General features: G+C 47.7%; 1 protein-coding gene across 1 annotated transcript in view; it reads left to right on the top strand.

The window, feature by feature from the left end:
* Nucleotides 1–20,220, top strand: part of AKAP17A (A-kinase anchoring protein 17A) — a 106,749-nt gene that overhangs the window by 62,005 nt on the left and 24,524 nt on the right. The window lies entirely within an intron of this gene.

Genomic DNA, 20,220 nt, shown 5'->3' with positions numbered 1-20,220 from the left:
AGCATAATTTATGCACAAAGGAAGCAGTGAACTCTGGGTATTTCAAATGTTTCGGTGGAGAGCAGCTTCTTTAAATGGAGCACCCTACAACATCACCGACTCCCCGAGCCTGCTCACCTCAAATGTCTGTTTCTCTAGAAGAGTTTTTAAGCATAGAATTAGGACTGTGCCATCCGCTTCGAGCTAGAGAACGTCAAAGCCTTTTGACATTTTACAGCAAAGTCTTAAGCATAGGATTACAAGTGCCATCCAAGCCAAGTTCACAAATGACAAACCTTCTACTACATCAGGGACAGTATTACAGCTTTGTATTGGTAAAATGTCACCCAAACCAACCATGAATGAATGAATGAATAAAAGCAGCCCCTGACGTGTTTTGCTCTGGTTAGGCCTCACCAGAGAGGTATAGCTTTGTCCAGACACAAAGTAGCACCAAGTAAAGTCAAGACAATACCCTTTCAGGCTTAAAGTGCAGCATTTCATTTTGATAAAAAGGAAGCAGGGGACTAGGTAGTGCCATGAGTGGTAAAAGGCTTTAGTCATTTTTCAGCTCTTCCCAGTTGGCAATTGCTAATCCTGTGTTAAAAACCTCTGCTGGAGAAAGATGCATGTGAGGTGAGCAGATTCAGAGTGTCGGTGATGTTGTAGGGTGCTCCATTATTATATTATATTATATTATATTATATTATATTATATTATATTTAATATTTAATATTTATTTTGCACAGTCCCCACTGTGTCCTGGTTGGGTCAGAGTTTCTGTAGAAAGAACTTTTTAGATCTCGCTAGCGAATTCAGCGCATGCGCTACTTCGCCTTGCGAGACACTATTGTTGCCACTTTCTGTGCCAAAGGGAGACAGGAGATGGCACGCGTATGAACAGGAGATGTCCACTCCGTACACGTGCACATCTCCTGTCCCCGGAGGCTGGCAGCGTGCGCATCGCGCGCTTTCAGTTTCCCTCCCCCCACGGAGCCAGTTTGTTTTACCCCGCTGGTTGATTCATGTTGGTGTCTGTGCAGTGTGTGTGTGGTGTCCCCTCCTGTCAGCTTCCGCCGCACCCACTGTTTCGGTCTCTCTATGAAGTCCAGCAGTCCTGTGTGTATGCGTGCCCTTGGATCATTGTGGTGTCAGTGCGGTGCGTTTGTCTGTCTGTCTGTTGTCCCTCCCTGTCTGGGGTCTGTCTTTCTGCGGTCGGCCTGTTTCCTCACTTGCACCCCCGCCGCCCAGACCGAGCAAACCCCCACATCCCGGCCCCCCCTGGTTTTTATACAGGATCAGCACACACTTTAAAGGCTTTCTGGTGCTGCAGAGATTTCAGTCCAACACCAGTCACAAAATGCCCGGAGCAGGATTCAGCGGGCTACACAGAAGTGCTGGTTATAGTTGGTGTCTTGATTGGCTTTATTTTTTTTTGTTTGAGCGTTTTGTTTCGCAAAACATTAATGTCATAAATATATTTCCCGTTTGCACATAGTACAAAGAAAAACATTATCTTCTGGTCAGTAGGTGGCGATATGGGCAATGCCTTTCAACATTACATGAATATTGTATTTGAATGTCAGGATTTATATAGCGCTTTCTAACTATCATCGCAAGTTAGACGCATTTTATTTGTGTACTGGATGCGATGGATTCATTTTTGGGCTTCAAGAATTTCAAGATTTTGTTTTCAGGATTAGGTGTTTAGTATGGGTGACGTTTTTAGGTATTTTACTTTTGGTATTTTATTAGCAATATTGATGTATTTATCTGTTTTAGTTTGTTTTATGACCTATAGTCCTTCTTGTGGCTGCTCATGTACACAGAACATAAATATGGGGGCGTAGTCACCCACTGTAGCATCAGTTAACCTCATGTGTAGGGTACATTAATGGCATACCCTGTGGCATGTTTGTCTATGTTTTTGAGAATAAAGTAATGTGTTTGACCTTCACACCTGCCAATTTTGAGCCAGCACCTTTGTATGCTTGGCAAGGCTTGCAGGCGCTTACAGGTGTTTTCACTTTAAAGAGGGGGGGGGGTTCAAAAGAGTTCTCATTCTCACAGACCTGTTTTCCAAATTGTGTACTCTTCACCCAGCACACAAATATCCATTTACAAAAAAAATTGTCAGACGGCAAGTTCAGACCGTAGGGTGTTTTTTGGTAGGAATGAAAAAGCAATTTAAAAAAAAATCATTTAATTTTAGGGAAAGGATGTGTGGCCTTGTGGCTGTAATTGGCCGCATTGAAAGGGAACCGGATTCGAATCCCGGCTTCGCTCACTTTTCCGTGATTCTGGGCAAATCACTTATTCGCCCCGAGCCTCAAAACATGAATAACATTTTATGATGCGTATATAAAGCGCCTTAAAGCACTCTGACAACTTCCTGGTACCTAATAGAAATAAATAAATATGTGTCTTTGAAATGAGAGTTCTGTGCGTGTGTTTATATGCATTATTGCAATTTCTTGGTGTTTGGAAAGTAGGAAGTCAGTGCTGCAGCGCTCACTGGTCAAATCTTTTGTAATTCTATCCCAAAATAGCACAATCAAAGCACGATGTAAATATGCAAACTAGGAACGTAACATTCTCAGCTGAAGCCAGTCTATTAGAATGAAGAAACACTTTACTAAACTAGAAAGTAAAGCCTCCCTGGCTTGCACTGTAATTGCTGGATAGCAGGGTGGATTATGCGGTGCGTGTAGCCTCCAGTACACAGATTTCTGTCTTGAGCGATGTCACTCTGTGTCTCATCCTTTTGAAGTTGTTAAAGCGGCGGCTTTGGACCCGGAGTATAAACATGCTGCAGCAGTTCTTGGAGACTGTGCTAGTTGAGTGAGTCAGAAAACATTGGATATTTTATTTCACAACAATAGACATGGGTAGTATCTTTCAGATCTTGAGGAGTACCTTAAGGAAGTTAGTCAAAGACTGGTAAGAGCCTGAACCGCATTTCAGCAAGAGTATTGGACACATAATTATAACAAGCGTTTGCAATGCAATAGGTCTCGCATTTGCAGTAGTTTGCGTTATTGGTATTGTTAATGACAATGACTTATTTCTGCGTTTTCAAAACCTGGAAGCAGTGTGTAAACACACAGTTTAAACTTATTGTCCTTAAATATGAGAAGCAAGGCTGGCAGTAAAAGAGGTGCAGTTACTGTCAGAATTGCTTCTACTAAGCAACGACTATATGTACAAAGTGTGTGTTTATGCACCTCTTGTTCTTTAAATTATCACTCCTCTTAAAAAACATACCTGAAAAACATCATCATTTAAAATGTCAATAGCTCCAACTCCAAAAAAAGCGAGACCTATTGCATTGCAAATGCTTGTTTTGTTTAGCTAATAACGCTGGAGCTTCTCAAAACTTTCCAAAGAAAAACTGATATTCACCTACGCTCCTTCCTGGAGTACTTCCCTGTGGTTGGTCAAGCAGAGGCCAAGAAAAAGGGTGGCTCCCGAAACAATTTTTACTATAGCAAATTTTGGGAACTGATGCAGAAAAACGGAATTACACCAAGTTTAGCAGAAGGGTAGAACTTTATTCTGAAAGTGTTCCTTTTTTTTGTTATTTGGTGTAAATCTATTCAGCCATTTTTCAGGAATTGACATGCTCTGATGGACTTGAATGGGTAAAAAATTAGGTATATCTGGCAGTTGGTCCCGAGGGAGTCCCACGAGACTCCTGCAGTACTGTAAGTTAAAACCAGCATTGGCAAAGCCAATAGGTTTTGGCTATGCAAGATCTATTGACTTTGTCAATGTTTTTTGTTGGAGTGCAACATGGCTTAAAATAAAGGAAAGGAAGCACTATTTTCTTTACTTAGAGCCAAGCAGCCCATGCTGTGCCACATGTTTAAGAAAACATTGAAAAAGCCAATAGATCTCGCATAGGCGAAACTCTGTCCTTTGGTGTATGCAACCTGAGTATAAAATCAAATGAGTTCCTGTAAGAGGCGGTGAAGCCTCACTGGAACGCTGGTGGAATACCTTTTATGGAAGATCTGTCACTTAACACTCTAAGTTACATAAATCATTCAAACCCTACCTTTTAGCTGGGTTAGCGTTATAGAAATTCGATATTCAGGCGCATTTGGCAAGAATTGTCTGTCTCTGAAAGGGGGGTTGCGGATATAGGGCAAAAGCAAGGTCATACCGTTCTCCCTAACTCAACAAAACGTAGACTAATGTGTGTGCCAATTGTAACAAATTAGACATTTTTCCTTGTTTTTAGGGAAATAGCACTGGGGTCTAGTTAGCAGGGACCTAGTGCACATTAGTCGAAAAACATCCGTACCAGTGGCAAAAAGTTGGGGTGATCATGACGGAAAAGGGCACTTCCTACAATAGGCAAACGGGGATCATATATGTCTGCCATCACATAGGCCTGTCTCAAGGATTGCAATCTTGTTGGACTGGGAGTGGTGCCCAAAGTGCTACCCTCATAGTGGTTAAAGTCTGCTGCATTAACCAAAATGTAAGCAGCACGAGCATGGTGGTGGCATCATCCCATCTAGGGGTCCGTAGGAGTGAAGAGGCCCTCTTTAACCTGTGTGATTGAAGTGAGGCCTTCAGGCTCACTCTTTCAGAGTTCCACTGTTGTAGGTCAAGGAAGAGTTGAGCACACATCAGTTTAGTATGTAATGATCTGCACATACTGTGTGGGTGTTTGTGTGCCTTGGAAGGTTGCAATACAAGGAGGACTCTGGGTTTCATTTTGAGAAACCCAGGGCTGCATGGTATTGCACGAGGAGAGGAAGTAGATAAATCTCCTTCCACCCCCTGACAGATTCTTATATAGCTGCTTTGCTGTAAGCTCGGTTGGAAACACTGGAGATGTGAGAGCCAGGCGTCTCCTGTACACTTCAAATGATACTCTTTGATTCAGAGAGAGTTCACAAGGACGGGACCAGAGCACATCTCAGGAAGATGATGGGAAAATCATAAAGAGTAGGGCTGAGGCCCTGGACTAAAATTTTGATAGTTATCACTGTGGCTGACATCCCGCAGTGAACGCTAGTGCCTTCAGTGGCCTGTGTTGTCGGGCTCTCAGCTTTGGAGTCGCTCCTGCTGTGACAGGCTGCTTTCAAGAAGAAGAGAGGGCAGAGGAGTGGGCATTTCGAAAGGAAGTAGACCGCTAACATAAACTTTAAAGACCCAGACTCCATCACATTTGGCGTCTGGAAATGGACTAAAAGAAGAGGAGTTGAGACCCCAAAAATTGTCATCCCCTGCCCCTCCCCCACCAGACTCACCCTACCAGGAGGAGCTGTGAGAAACCTCTGGTCCCTGTGGTTGCACAACCATGTGTGAGGAAATCCAGGACGCCCAGGAGCCGGGAAACTAACCCGAGTCAGCCCCCGCTGCTCCAGTGCCTGCAGAGGGGGCACAGTGCGCTCAGGAACTCTGGTCGTTCCGATCCTGCAGGTGTGGGTAAGGCTGATTTCGGGCCAGTTGGCCCTGGGTAAATATCATTTCTAGATAGCGCTGCAACGTGGGAACACTTATATTTTTTTTGCAAATCTGTTTTGTTGTTTTCTTGTTTAAAGAGATTGCAGTACAAATAACACCCAATTGCAAGCAGTAGTAGATCTTATAACATGTAACATGGGTATGGTACATATACAGTAATATGGCATCATACTATGAGGATCAAGGGCTCAATGTTCATCGAGAACAGAAGGTAAAAATTGCCCCAAGTTAGTGAATATAGTCACATTTTGTGTTTATCTATCAGTTGTAAAAAAAAAATGGGGGGGGTACAAGACTTGGAGAAAAAAGAAAAAAAGGGGGGTAATGCAGGGCAACGATTGGGAACATTTGGCTACAGTCATCCAAAAGAGTATGCATATTATAAACTGTCTGCTGCTGCATGCCTTTACACAAGTTAACACACTACACAGATAACATTATTATTTGCACTGTGCTAGGCAGTATCTTAAGTGTAGAGTGAGAAATTAAAACTTAGATTGCATTAACTTACAAAAAGAAGAACACATTAAAACCTTAGTTACTGTTGTTCAGCCCCTTGAAGTCCTGTTGGAAGTTGTGTGTTTACTCACTACAGAGACTACCTACAACCATTCCCCCATCTATAGTTGTATTGACCCTTGTGCACAAGTAGTGTGTGATACAGCAGGGAACTAACAGTCTATCCACCAATCAAGCTCAGGATGACGTCCGTTACCTACAGAGTGTGGCTTAGGGGAATCCCCTCCTGCCATGGCCATAGTGCGCTTCAGCTCATTATAGAGAGCGTCCTAGCATTTTGCAATGGGGATCTTGCCCAGTCCCAGTGTTTCCTCGCGCCGAATAGCGATGCTTTCTGCCTTTGCCCAGGCAACCTCTGAGTTCTGCCAGGCCATTAAAGTGAGTGGGGGGGGGGGATGGGGGGGATGGGGGGGGGGGGGGGGGGGAGGGGTTGGACGCCTTCCATTTCTTGGTTATGAGCCGCTTGGCCACTATCCGCCCCAAATCTAGGAATCTCGAGGTAACCTTTGTAGCTGGAAATCTGTGAAATTTGTGCAACAGGTAGGTTGGCCTGTCATGTGTTCGAATTCTGTCGGTGCAGGTACGCAGGAGAGAGGCCACTTGGTTCCAATAGGTACCCACCCGGGCACAGCCCCATAGCATGTGGATTAAATCAGCCCCTCGTTCAGTGAATCTCGGACACTCTGCATCTACATGATTGAAGTATTGATTAATTTTTGCAGGTGTGAGACACGCCCTGTGAACGATGAAAAGCTGTATTTTCCGGAAACTTGTATTGCGGGGTATGCATGTCAGGCTTTCAAGTACCCGAGCCCATTCTGTATCTGTAAGCTGGTGCCCCAGATCATGTTCCCACTTATGACGCAATGGGTCGAGCCTAATTACAGCATGCGCCCTCAGGGAAGCTGCAAACCATCGGGTCTGGTACCTACCTGACCCCATCACTTGCATGGTAAGATGTGTCTGTGGCTCCGCAGTCCTGTCCCCACCCCTAGCCGTGAGTGAAGCCACTAATGCATGATGAATCAGAAAGTCGCCAGGCGGGAGACCATCTTCTTCTACCAGGGTCGTGTATGGTAAAAGTACCCCCTCCTAATAGAAGTCTCCGAGTGTCTGAATGCCATTCTCATGCCACCTTCTATGTATCTGCGTTGAAATTACTGTGCGGCCATCGGGGGTCCCTTCCAGAGGTATCCCTGATGCATAAGGGGGGGGGTCACCTTACGGGTGATATACAGGCTTCTGTGGAAGCACCTACAGGCCACATCAAGTAGTAAAGGCTCCGGTGGTCTGGAGCGTGCACCTGGGGAGAAGAGGCTGGCTGTATGCTGCAGGGGATGAAGTGCTGAAACTCGCGCTACTGCAGGCTATGCCACGCGTCTGTTGTGCTTTTAAAAATCGTTTTGCTCACTTGGAAATATTTTTAACTTTGTTCTTTCCCTCGCCACTTGCCTCCCGCTCTGGCCCCGGTCCCCCACAGCTGCCTGCTGTTTGTGGGGAGGGCAGACCGGTGAGAGCGAGACACGCCCCCTGCTATGCCCCCCTCGGGGCTGCCCTTCCCCGTCCCATGGGAGCATAAAAACTGGCCCCCTTTCAGATCGGGCAACGGATGCACGCAGTGGGCGTGCCGGCGGCACGCTAAAGGCAAGCCCCTCTGCGCCCGACCGGGCCCAGGGGCCATTGATTCTGGCCAATTTATTACGTATTCCTCTGAGACATTAAAATTACTGAGGCCCACACTGGAACTCTGCCCTCCTTTAGCGTTCACCACTTTTGACCGTATGAAAATTAATGGTATTGCCATCCCTCAGACGGAGTGTAATACTCCCACTGTCACTTGCTCTCCTTCTCCGGCAGTCACATCTAGCCCTGACTGCACTGACACCTCTCTTCGTTTCAACTACCTCAACACGTGATCTCTGGTAAAACATCAGTTAGGCATCTTTCTGCTACTTATGTCAGATAAACCAGATATCCTCCTCCTCACTGAGACTTGGCTTACCCATGACTCTCTGCCTTATATTTTAGCCGCTCTCCCGGCTGACTATTACATATTGACGACTAATCGGGCACCTGGGAAGGCAGGTGGAGGAGTGGCCGCCATTATTAACAAAACCCTCAAATTCACGACCTTGGCCCCCTGGCACTTGCCGAAACCGAGAATCTGGTTATACAACTTAACATGGAGTCTGGCTCCCTGGTGCTGGTTCTTATCTACCGCCCACCCAAGTCAGCGCCCACTTTCCCCACGAGCCTTATTGAACAAATAGCTACGTTGGTGATTAACCACAACACGGTGCTCTTGGTTGGGGATATGAACTATTGGTTCAACTACGCATCTGGAGGTCCTAAGTCGGCTGAGTTGTCTGAACTCTTATCCAATCTCAATCTTGTCCAACAAGTCCTCACCCCCACTCATGAAGGGGGTCACATCTTGGACCATATATGGACCCATAACATCTCATTTCCTACCCCAGATGTCCTGCCTTGCATTTGGTCAGGCCATCACCTGATACAATTCACCATCGCCTCCACTATCTGCAAAAAACCCACAACGCTAGCAGGCAGAGAATCTAGGAAGTGGAACTCTATAAATAAATCTGACTTCATTAAAACTCTGGAGAACCTGTTCCCTCCTTCTGTCGCGATGTGAACTCTATGGAGGGAAAAATTGCCGATTGGCTTATATCTGCAAGTGACACTCATGCCCCCATAGTGAAATTTGCTCGCGCCCGCCGCTCTGAGGCACACAGGTGGTTCTCTCAGGACCTTAAGCAACAAAAACTTGAACTATGCCACACTGAGAGGAAATGGAGATCCACCTACTCTGCCAAAGACAGGGAACTCTGCCAAAGACAGGGAACTCTTTGTCATTTCTCGTAGAGAGTACAAAACTGATATCTCTTCCAGTAAAGCTGCTTACTTTTCCTCTAAATTACTTCATGCCCCCAACAACTCTAAAGTAGTTTTTAAATTGTTAACGACTTGTGTAACGACACCAGAACCTCGCTGATACAGACTCCTACCCAAGAGCTCTGTAACTCTCTAAATCGCTTTTTTTGCGATAAAATCTCTGCCATTAAAGCTACTCTCCCCAACACCTCTAACTGGGAACCTCCACAAGACATTGCAAGTAACCAAACTACCCTAGATATGCTCCAACCCATCTGTATTAAAACCTTAGCAGCACTCGTGACCCGTGTTTAATCAGGTTCCCCCGACGACTGCTGTCCCCCCTACGTTTCCAAGGACATATTTACCACCTTGCCCCAGAGTGTGCTCCCCTTTCTTAATGAGTCTCTGTCTCAAGGCATGGTCCCAAGTGCTTTCAAACACGCCACAGTCGTCCCCCTCCTAAAGAAGCCTGAGGCGGACCCCAGTAATCCTATTAATTACCGTCCTATCTCCCTTTTACCCTTCCTCGCTGAAGTCTTGGAAGTTGGACAGCTGTGTGTCCAACTTCATTGAACGTTCGGATTACCTAGAACCAAACCAAGCTGGTTTTCGTCCAGCACACTCCACGGAGGCTGTGATCTTAGCGGTAATGGACACCATGAGGGCCAACGCAGACAGAGGTGAACATCAAGCGCTGGTGCTCCTGGATTTGTCGTCCGCGTTCGACACGGTTGACCGTACCATCCTTCTAAACCGTGTCGAGCCGGCCGGCTTGCGAGGAGCTGCCTTAGAATGGGTTAAATCTTTCCTCACAGACCGTACCCAGGCAGTCAGGCTTGGAGAATTTACTGCTCCCAAACTTCCCTCTACCTGCGGGGTTCCACAGGGCTCCTCTCTGACCCCGCTACTTTTTAATATCTGCCTCAGACCTCTCATTCACTCTCTTAAAACCAGAAACATTACATTATTCAATTATGCCGAAGATCTCCAGATCATTTTTCCCCTCAGCTCCCCTAACGCTGTAAGCGAGTTTCAGGCCACCTTACTCCACATTCAGCGCTGGATGGATATTAATCATTTGAAGCTTAATCCAGGCAAGACCGAGCTGGGCCTGCCTGGAAATAGTAAGTCCAGCTGGGGCCCGCAATTCTGGCCACCCGAACTCTGGCTCCCTCCGGTCCCCTCCTCCGTGAAAAGCTTCGGGATCATCATTGAGGCTGACCTCTCGCTTCGCGGGCAGGTGAGCGCTGTGATCTCTTCCAGCGTCTATCAGCTACGGAAAATAAGAAAGATCGCTCACCTGCTTACTCACTCCGGCCTGATTCAGGTGGTAATAGCATTAATACTCTCAAGGCTCGACTTCTCCAACTCCATCTACCTCGGCCTTCCTGCTGGTCTGCTAAAAAGGCTTCAAATGGTCCAAAATCAAGCAGCCAGACAGATATTCAAACTTCCTAAGTGGTCTTCGGCCAGCCCCTGCCTTGCTCAACTCCATTGGCTCACGTTGACCCATAGAGTGTCCTTTTAAAACTGGCTGTTTGGCCTTTAAAGCTGGGCACGGCAACTGCCTCAAATTTATCAGCAGCCGGCTCACCAAATACATCTCGAGGCGCTGCCTCCGCTCAGCCCACCACCTTCTGCTCACCACCTCGTCTTTTAGACTTGAACGGTTAGGTGGCTGCAGCTTTTCCCATCTTGCCCCAAAACTTTGGAATTCTCTGCCTCTGGCACTCCGAAGCTGCAAAGACCTTATCAGCTTCAGAAAATCTTTGAAAACATGGCTATTCGTGCAAGCGGCTGGCTAAGCGTTCCCGTCACAACAGCCTTCTTCTCTCAGCGCCATGAAACCCAAGGGTGTACGTGCGCTTAACAAATACCTGTTAACATAACATAACAGGGGATAGGGCGGACGCATAGTGGCAGTATCTGTCAAATGATTGTTTGAGAGCCAATGTGCCACCCATTGAAGTTGTGAGGCAAGATAATAATGCTCATGATTAGGAGCCGCCATTCCCCCTTGTTCCACTGGCAGGTTTAGTTTATTCTGTGCCATCCTATGTCTGGCGTTGCCCCAGATAAAATCTCGAATTTGTTTTTCTATTGGGGTGAAGAAAGAGGCTGGAATATAGACCGGCATCTTGGTAGCACTACCATTTTAGTAAGTGCAACCCTGCATGTTACAGATAATGGTAGAGTACTCCAAAATCACATCTGCGACTTGAGGGATGTCACCCCAGGCCTAGGTTCCCATCAACTAGATCGTCTGTGCGGAGGTAGATTTGGATGCCTAAGTAGCGGAACGTGTCCGCCGCCCACTTTACCTTTTTACCGTCCATAAAGAAATTAGGGTCCTGGAGTCCCTCTGTAAATGAGTAAGTACAGGATTTATCTACATTGACAGTCAACCCAGAAAACCCCTCCAGTAATTGTGTAAGGCGGGCAGGGGCACGGTTGATGTCCCTAATGTAGATGAGGAGGTCATCGGCATAGAGCAACACTGTGAGAAAGTGGCTATATATATACTGGACCAGAATAAGGTACAGTGTGTATAGAGTCCACAAACCCCAGAGGTATAACAGAGGTGTATAACAGAGGTTAAAGCCAGATGTCACCTTACTCTCTAAAGTGGTAGCTTGGACGAGCAGTAAGGAGGTACCAGAGGACAGTGTAAAGCATTTGTTGTACACACTCATTCAGCAAATGGGTTCACACACTCAAAGACTGAACTCCAGGCCAATTGTTTTTATATCAGTCAGTCAAATACCTTTATTTGGTTGAAATAAACCATAAAGTAAGACATTCGTACACAATATATACAAATATTTAATGTCAAGTTTAATACAATAAAATGTTATTTGACTCAAATAAACCACAATTTCTCATAAAATTATTAGAATACAGAACTCTAAAATTCTACAAATATGAATGGAGACGTCCGTTCTGTTTATGATTTACACGTTTCCTTATTATGGAAGCATTCCTGATAAAATGTATGACAACAGTGCAAATTGCTTCATTCGATAAGGATAATAAAAGATTAAAACCCTCCTGGTAGTTACAAGGACAAGCTTTTTTTTAAAAAGGAATGAGGAACCGGGCCCTTGGATCCCTATAAAGTGCACAGAAAAGAATAAGGTGCAAGGTGCTTTGTTGAATTGTCGCACCGACAAGGAAAGAAGTTATTGCACCAACCGGCCTGTTTGGGGAAGGCCATTAAAAAGTGTAAAGTGCAGAGCCGAAATCTAGTCAAGAAAAATCTAAAATGTGTGTTTGTGGTGAAAGCCAGGTAAAATTGGGGATTCAAAAAGCGCTTGTTAATGTATGGTTGCAGCCCAACTATCCTCCTGGATTTATCATGTTCATTGTGAAATGCATTTTTAATGGTTTGTTTCGCGTTTGAGTTTATGATGTCCGGAATGTCATAATAATGCCCAAGGCCTATTTCTTCGAATTTTCCCTTTACATAGCTGAGCCATGGAATGGCCTTAGCGTTGTCCAACATCATGCATTCGCTGACAATCTCTTTTGTTACGTTAAGTCTTCTGACAGCCAAACTTTCGCCCAGAGGATTAATGGGGCAATATTAATACAATCCGCAATAAAATCAACCTCTAGCTCAGTATGACAAAATGCTGAAGGGGCACTTTGGGGAATCATCAAAGATATAGTTGTTTTATTTCTAGAACCAACAGGTATCAAAATATATTGTTCTCATTATGAGAGGTCTCAGATTAGTACTTTGCAGAGAGGCAATAAACTTTGTAAACACAATAGGTACAGGGGTTGCAGCAGGCAACACAATTCTACACACAATTTAGCATTGAGCTCAATGGGTTTTCCTATATAAACACAGTTGATTACTTTGTAGAATACTTTGGTAGTTCCAGGACTGGATCCTAGATTCAGTCCTGGGGTCTAAGCTGAAAACAATTTAGTAAAAACGTTTTAGTTATTGTAGTGTTTTTTTAAGGAATATAAAGCTATTTTAAAAGTTCTCACTTGGAAACTTTTCAACAGAAATCTGGCAATGTTATCCAATGGGAGAAAATTCAGGTTGCAGGTAAAGTACGAGCTCGTTACTTTGGTAATCCAGTACTGGGCTCCTGGGTCCAGCACTGGGGTCTCAACTTAAAACACTGGAGTCATACCACTGCAAGAAAGATGGCACTTTCTCACAAACACTTGATGCGTGGCATCTCCCAGGGGCACTCCATCACCCAGTAGGGTATGTAGTGCTTCTGCCAATGGCTCCATCGCAAACGCAAACAGGAGTGGAGATACAGGGAACTCCTGCTGTGTACCCCTTTGTATTGAAGAGAGTCTTAAAGGTAGGGTCCCACTTTGACTGTGGTGTTGGTGTAGAGGAGACGTGTCAGTTGGATGAACACTGGGCCCAGCTCAAATTTCTTGAGTACCATAAATAGTTAACTCCATTCCAAGGAATCAAAGGCCTTCTCCAGGTCCAATACAAGGCAACCTGCCCTGGGCCATGCTTCCGCTGCATAAGCAGATACCCTGAAGAAGCGCCGTAAATTGAGGGAGGTACTGCGGGAAGGCACAAAGCCATTTTGATCCGTGTGGACCAGTGATGGAACAACCTCTGCAATCTATCTGCTAACACCTATGCTAGTATCTTGTAATCCATGTTCAGCAAAGCAAGGGCCTATAGGAGCCCATTTCCGTGGGATCTTTATGAGGTTTCAAGGCTATAACAGGTGCCCCTCACGCATAGATGGTGGAAGCTGCTGGGAGTCTAATGCAGTGGTGTATGGGATGTGGAGACGCTGTACAAGAGAGACCCAGTATGCTTTATAGGACTCTGCTGGTAGCCCATCAGGGCCTGGTGACCTTCCAGATGCAAGTGATTGTATGGTGTCTCCAATCTCTTCCAGTGTAACCTGTGTTAACTGCTTTCCTATGTTCTCGACCCACTGTGGGCGGCTGCCAAGCGTTTAGGAACCCCTCTAGTTCTCTCCCAGTGTCTCGTCTACGGGAGCGGTATAAGCTGGCATAGTGGTGTGTCAAATGTGTATTTCACATTGTGTACTTGACATCTGGCCTGTCCTTCCCCTGCAGTGTCTCTAATGGGAGTGTGAGTGCGTTCCTACTGTATCAGCCACGCTAAGAGCCTACCCGCTTTATCAGCAGTAGCATGTGTATGAGCTGTTTGTGCAGTATAATTATGGCAGCGAAGATGCTCCAACTGTTCTGCATGCGTAGAGAGCAGCACCTCAAGACGCCTTGCATCTCTGCCCGACTCCCCCTCCCTGTTCATAGCGCAACAGTTGTTTTTCTATTTTTGTGAGGGCATTGGAGAGTTACTTACGGATATTCCAAGTGGCTCCTTGGCAGTAGCCCCTGATTGGTACCTTAAAAGCCTCCCATTCAATAAGTGTCACTTGCTGTACCTTCATTTAGTTAAAAATGTTAAAATTGCCGTTCCCAGCGAGGCACTGAATGCCAAGTCCTCCAGTGCACTGGTTTGGAGTCGCCACGTAGGAACCGGAGGGCGCTTCATCTCCCATTTGGGTACAAAAGGGGTTGGTGATGGACGGAGCGTCTGAACCAATCAAACACTCACACCCAGTCAACAGATCTGGGTTTAATTCATCACTGTTCTTTAGCCCACTCTGCCACCCCAGTTCAGACATGGCCATATGCAAATCAGTCTGACCCTGTGCCTCATGGGAACAGTCCAGCCCGAACTGCCAAGCCATGCCTTCCCTGGACCGGAAACAAGCTTCCGAGGACCGGTTTCTGGCATTTCAGCCGTCTTCAGCCAGGCTTGCTTGAATCCAGTGGCAAAGTGAGCAAGGGACTCACGTCTGAGCATACCCTGCCACACTTATGGCGGCCAAAAGCGGTACAAAAGTGTTTGATTGGTTCAGATGCTCCGTCCATCACCACCCCCTTTTGTACCGTTTTGCTTATATGGTGTCAATCTGTTCACCAGCCTTTCTAGATGCACATGTAAGTTATGTACTGCGGAGTAATGAGAATAAACCTGGGCAGTGGGATTCGGGAAACACCAAATATCTAGAAGAGCCCAGTTTGTAAGCCAATGTCTGAGGGCTTTTGCATTAGACCGGGAAGGGGTCCTATTTAATGGCAGGAATGACCTGTCCTGATCGACGTTAAGTACTGAATTAAAATCGCCACCCAACAGCCAGGGGATGCCTTTCCATCTGGCCAGGACCCCAGAGATGCTCCCAAGGAAGGAAACTTGGTCTATGTTCGGGGCATGGATGGAACCCAGCATCATGATTTGGCCCTTTAAACGTCCCGCTGCAAAGGTGTACCTGCCCTCTGCGTCATTGAGGACCTCCTCACATATAAACGGGGCCCCAGCCCTGATCCATACTAACGTCCCTCATGCATGTGCCGAAAAGGTGGTGCCGAATACCTGACCCCTCTATCTACTGCGCAGGCGCTCCAATTCGAGCTGTGACATGTGGGTCTCCTGAAGCAATGCTATGTGTCTTATATCGGTGTAGGTACAAATATATAGAGTATCTATGGGTGGGTGTATGCATGTGGGTGTATGCATACCGCGTATATTCCACGTTTTCACATTTACTTGTCATGTTTTGGGCAATATATGTTGTCGGTGCATGTGCGGTAAGCAGTGGCATATCCGGCATACCTTGTAGAGTTTGAGCGTGGGCTGTTCTTGCTGAACTAAAACGGAAGACCTAAACCATAACCATATCAACAATCGGGGCGAACTCCACAATGAAGTTCGTCCAAACTACTACGTTGCCCAACGAGGCAGTGACTATTTCAGTCTGGAGACTGATGGGGGGGTGTGGACAAGGTAGGCTTTACTGCACCTATTGCCTATCCCTCTGTCCGGGAGCAACCACCTGTTTCCCCACCTGCATATTAGTGGGCATGGTGTATTAAGTCTGTGTTGTAGCAACTTCAGCATACATGTACATCATACGTGTACTGCATGTAGGTCAGCAAAAGTTGATCGCATAACAGTGAACCAACAGCAACACAGTTAATCAATACAAGGCAGTCTCTACTTCCGTGTGTGGCTTTCTCACATGTCCCTGAGTATTGGCAGTCCCTCACATGAGGTCATCAGCAGTCTGCGTGGTGACATCTGGTAGCTGCAGTTAATCAATCCGCAGGCCTAGGGGGTGAACGAGCCACCAGTAGTCGCCGAACCGGAGGAGCTGATTTCCCTCTCAATAGACATGGGTACCCAATGTTGTAATCCCTTCCAGGGCATCACGGCATTCCATCGCCCTCTGTTCTGGCAGCGGCGCTGTTGCTCGTCTGGCCACACTGTTCATCCGCTCACGCTTCCCTCGACGACGATTTCTCTTGTTGACCGGTCTAGCTGGACCTTCACTTGAGGTACAGGGTCCTGTCCATAGGTCGGATTACTCCAGTCAATCCCATGTCTCATCAGGCGAGTCAAAAAACACATGTAGTGCCCTTAGCCACCCCTCTCAACCTGGTGGGGAATCGCAGAAAATAGGGAGTTTCCAAATTCCGCAGTTGTCGTTTCACCGCTGTGACGGTACTCTGGCGTCTCTTCACCTGAGCCGTGTAATCTGGGGACACCATGATTGGGCTTTCACTGACCTTTAATTCAGAGAGCTTACGAGTCTCACGCTGGATCTTGTCTCTGTCTCTGTAGTTTAAGAGTCTGAAGAGGAATGTCTCTGTCGAGCTCGGGAAGGGGGTGGGGCGACAGGGGCACCTTTGGACCGGCACACGGTGCGCCCGTTCCACTACGAAGTACGGTGACCGCACCCCAGCAGGCAGGATATCTCGAAGCCAGTGTTCCACATATGTTTCCGGGGTCCGTCCTTCCTCTCCCTCTGGGAGGCCCACTACACGGATGTTGTTGCGACATGAGCGTCCCTCTGCATCTTCGAATTAGTGTTCAAGTTCATGTACCCAATCTAGGACCTCTTGCAGGGCCGTTGCGTGACTAGTAGTAACTGGCTTCAATTCCGATAGTGTCTGAGCATGTGACTAAACTTTCTCCGCCAGATTGTAGTGGTCAGCACGAGTGAAATCGGACGCTACTTTGTCGTTCCGAGCTTCAAGAGACTAGAGTGTCTGATCCAATACAGCTCCAATTTTTTCGACCGCTGCCAGTACCGAATCAAGTTTTGCGGTTATCCCGACGTTTGAATCGTCGCCAGTTGCATTGCTCCCTGCGTGTGGCTGCTCCAGCGTGCCGTTGCACGCCGCATTCTGCTGCTCATTAGTACTGCCGCAGCCCATTGCCAATGTGTGCACCAAGAGCATGGGCTTCCGATGTTAGACAACTGTAAAGGAGTATGTATGGAGACGGGCCGTAGACACATAGTCGTTCTTGCTGGTTGTCTGTGCGCCAGTGAAGTTGGCATTGGCTGTCTCCACGCCCCAGTAGGTGTTTCAAGCTCGTAGTTTTTGGCAGTAACTGTCCCACTGTTGCACAGCGCCTGCAGGTGCGGGTGTAAATCGGGTCACCAGGTTTTGGCACAAGCAGGCGAAGAGGGGCGAAGGGTGCAGGGCAGGTCATGCATATCCCACCCGCCGTAGGCGCAAGGCTTATCACCACATGGCACTAAAGTCTGCCAAGCGGAGCACTTTGAGATATTTCGGGCACGTGAGCTCATTAAATTCTTCGGACAATAGGGAGACCATGGGTTGCCACATATCCAAGAAAGTGTCCCCGGTTTGTGTAAGGGAGGCTCGTATCCGCTCCATGCCCATTGTGTACCACAGCCTGTGGAGCCAACCTGTGCGTGTGGGTGTTCGTTTGGTGATAGCGATAAGATATGATGTGTCGCTGCCCCCATTGCCAACCCCATCTGTTTCCCTCTGAGTGACTTGAGTGGGAATGTGATTTTGTTGGGGTAGGCCCAGTAGCGTGTAGGCCGGTAATCTGGGAACCTCTGTGTCAAAGTGTTTGTATATGTCATTAAGCACCTATTCCCAGTATCCCTTTACGTCTGCACACTCCCATAGTATGTGAGTCAGCGTCCCTATCTGTCCGCACCCTCTCCAGCATGTCTGGTCGCGGCGTGGGTTACTTTGGTGTAGTCGTGCTGGTGTTAGGTGCCAATAGTAGGCTATCTTCACTGCTGATTCTTTGCTAGCTATATTCCGAGCGGTTTGCTGGGCTCTGAAGTATATGTCCTGCCTCTCTATCTGTAAAGGAGCGACCCAGTTCACGTTCCCAACGCTTCTGGCTCACAGAGCGGGTGGTGGGTGGGGGCGAGCTCAGCAATTTGTACAGGTCTGTGACCACTTGTCTATCTGTCCGTTTCGTGTAAAGCCACTTTTCATAAGCTGTGAGGTGTCTGCTCACATGTGGCAGCACCTCTCTGTGGTAAGCCAATGTCTAAGCTGGAAATATTGGAAACGTTGGATCTGGGGTAATGCATAGAAATTTTGCTAGGTGTGTATTTGCTTAAAACCTTCTAGGTCGAAGAGATGGCCTGCCGGCCTGCACTCCGATGACTTACATTGTGGGAACGACCCAGGGACCGTTCCCGGCTCGAAGGCCGGGTTGTCAAACAGGGGTGTCAGCGGCGATGGGAAGGTGGTGAGGCCTTTTTTAATTGCTACCTTGTCCCACACTTGCATTACCGTGCGTGTGAAAAGCGATTTCTTGAGGTATGAGGATCTGTCAGTTCGTTTCATGAAGGGTACCTTCCATAAGGACATTTGGGCCATTGCTCGGTCCTGGAACAACCATCGTTTTTCTGATTCGGGTCGGTTCCATTCCAGAAGGTATTGGAGTTGCGATGCTTGGAAGTATCTAAGTAGGTCAGGAACCCCAAGGCCGCCCTCCGAAGTGGCCCGCATGGTCAGATCTCTGCGTAGTGGCGGTCGTTTGCCTGCCCAGACAAAATGTTGTATATTGTCCTGTAGTTTTTTGATCAGTCCTATCGGTGGTGTCACTGGTATGGTCTTAAACTAGTACAGGGCCTTGGGCAGTAGTGACATTTTGATCGCTGCCACGCGCCCCAACCAAGAGAGTTGTTGCTGACGCCACCGTGTCAGATCCCCCTGCAATTGAGTAAGAAGTGTTGTATAGTTCTGTTCGACCGTTTGTGCCGTGTTGGGTGTCAGTGATATGCCCTGGTATGGCAATGACATACTAGATGAAAGGCCCCGGTAGCTCCGAGGGCTGCGCCAGGGAAGCCATGTCTTCCCTGGACCGGAAACAAGCTTCTGAGGACCGGTTTCTGGCATTCCAGCCGTCTTCAGCCCGGTTTGGCTTGGCAGTTCGGCTGGACTGTTCCCATGAGGCACAGGGTCAGACTGATTTGCATATAGCCATGTCTGAACTGGGGTGGCAGAGTGGGCTAAAGAACGGTGATGGATTAAACCCAGTACTTTTGACTGGGTGTGAGTGTTTGATTGATTCAGATGCTCCGTCCATCACCACCCCTTTTTGTACCGCTTTTGGCCGCCACAAGTGTGGCAGGGTATGCTCAGAAGTGAGTCCCTTGCTCACTTTGCCACTGGATTCAAGCAAGCCGGGCTGAAGACGGCTGGAATGCCAGAAACCGGTCCTCAGAAGCTTGTTTCCGGTCCAGGGAAGACATGGCTTGGCAGTTCGGGCTGGACTGTTCCCATGAGGCACAGGGTCAGACTGATTTGCATATAGCCATGTCTGAACTGGTGTGGCAGAGTTGGCTAAAAAACAGTGATGGATTAAACCCAGATCTTTTGACTGGGTGTGAGTGTTTGATTGATTCAGATGCTACGTTCATCACCACCCCCTTTTGTACTGCCTGCCAGGTGGGCCTCGTGGGATCTCAGTGGCCCCCTAACTCTTCTTGCCCCGGCCTCTGCACCGGACTTCCCCGTTACGGCAATTGTCTCGTATGCCTCAGTGCTATCCGGGTTTTAGAGATGCGCTTGTAGCTCCTTGGAGTGACTGTCTCGGGCGCCGGGCCCTCCCTTGTGTTCGTTAGTGCTTGCTCCGCGCCAACCCTGCAAAATGGCGCCTCCCGGAGTTGGGGGTCTCTGTAGGCCTTCTCCCCGCAGTGCACTGGTGTGGAGCAGTGCGGCGAGCGCGGTGGACGCCCGCGGGAGTGGAATGTTATTGGCCTCGTGCTTGTAGGCTGAGTACTCCTGGGACTTGCTGCTCTGCCTCTTCCCAAGATGGCGCTGATCGCCGAGACCAGGCCTGCTCCCAGTTGTCCGCGTCCCCCTTGGGTCGGGAGTATGGCCTCCTCCCTCTTTTCAGAGACCCCCGCGCTCCTCACCTCCTCCTCTGTAGTTGCGCTCGGGGCCGCACTCCGTGGGCGGACCGACAGAGGAGAGCCGTTTCCTGTCTCGGCCTTCTCAACCCTGGCCTCGAGTATTCCCTGCGCCGTCTCG

This window comes from Lissotriton vulgaris, chromosome 8, assembly GCF_964263255.1.
Source record: "Lissotriton vulgaris chromosome 8, aLisVul1.2, whole genome shotgun sequence".
NCBI lineage: Eukaryota > Metazoa > Chordata > Amphibia > Caudata > Salamandridae > Lissotriton > Lissotriton vulgaris.
The sequence above is the reverse complement of the archived record's forward strand: the minus strand, read 5'-3'. Positions and strand labels throughout refer to the sequence as shown.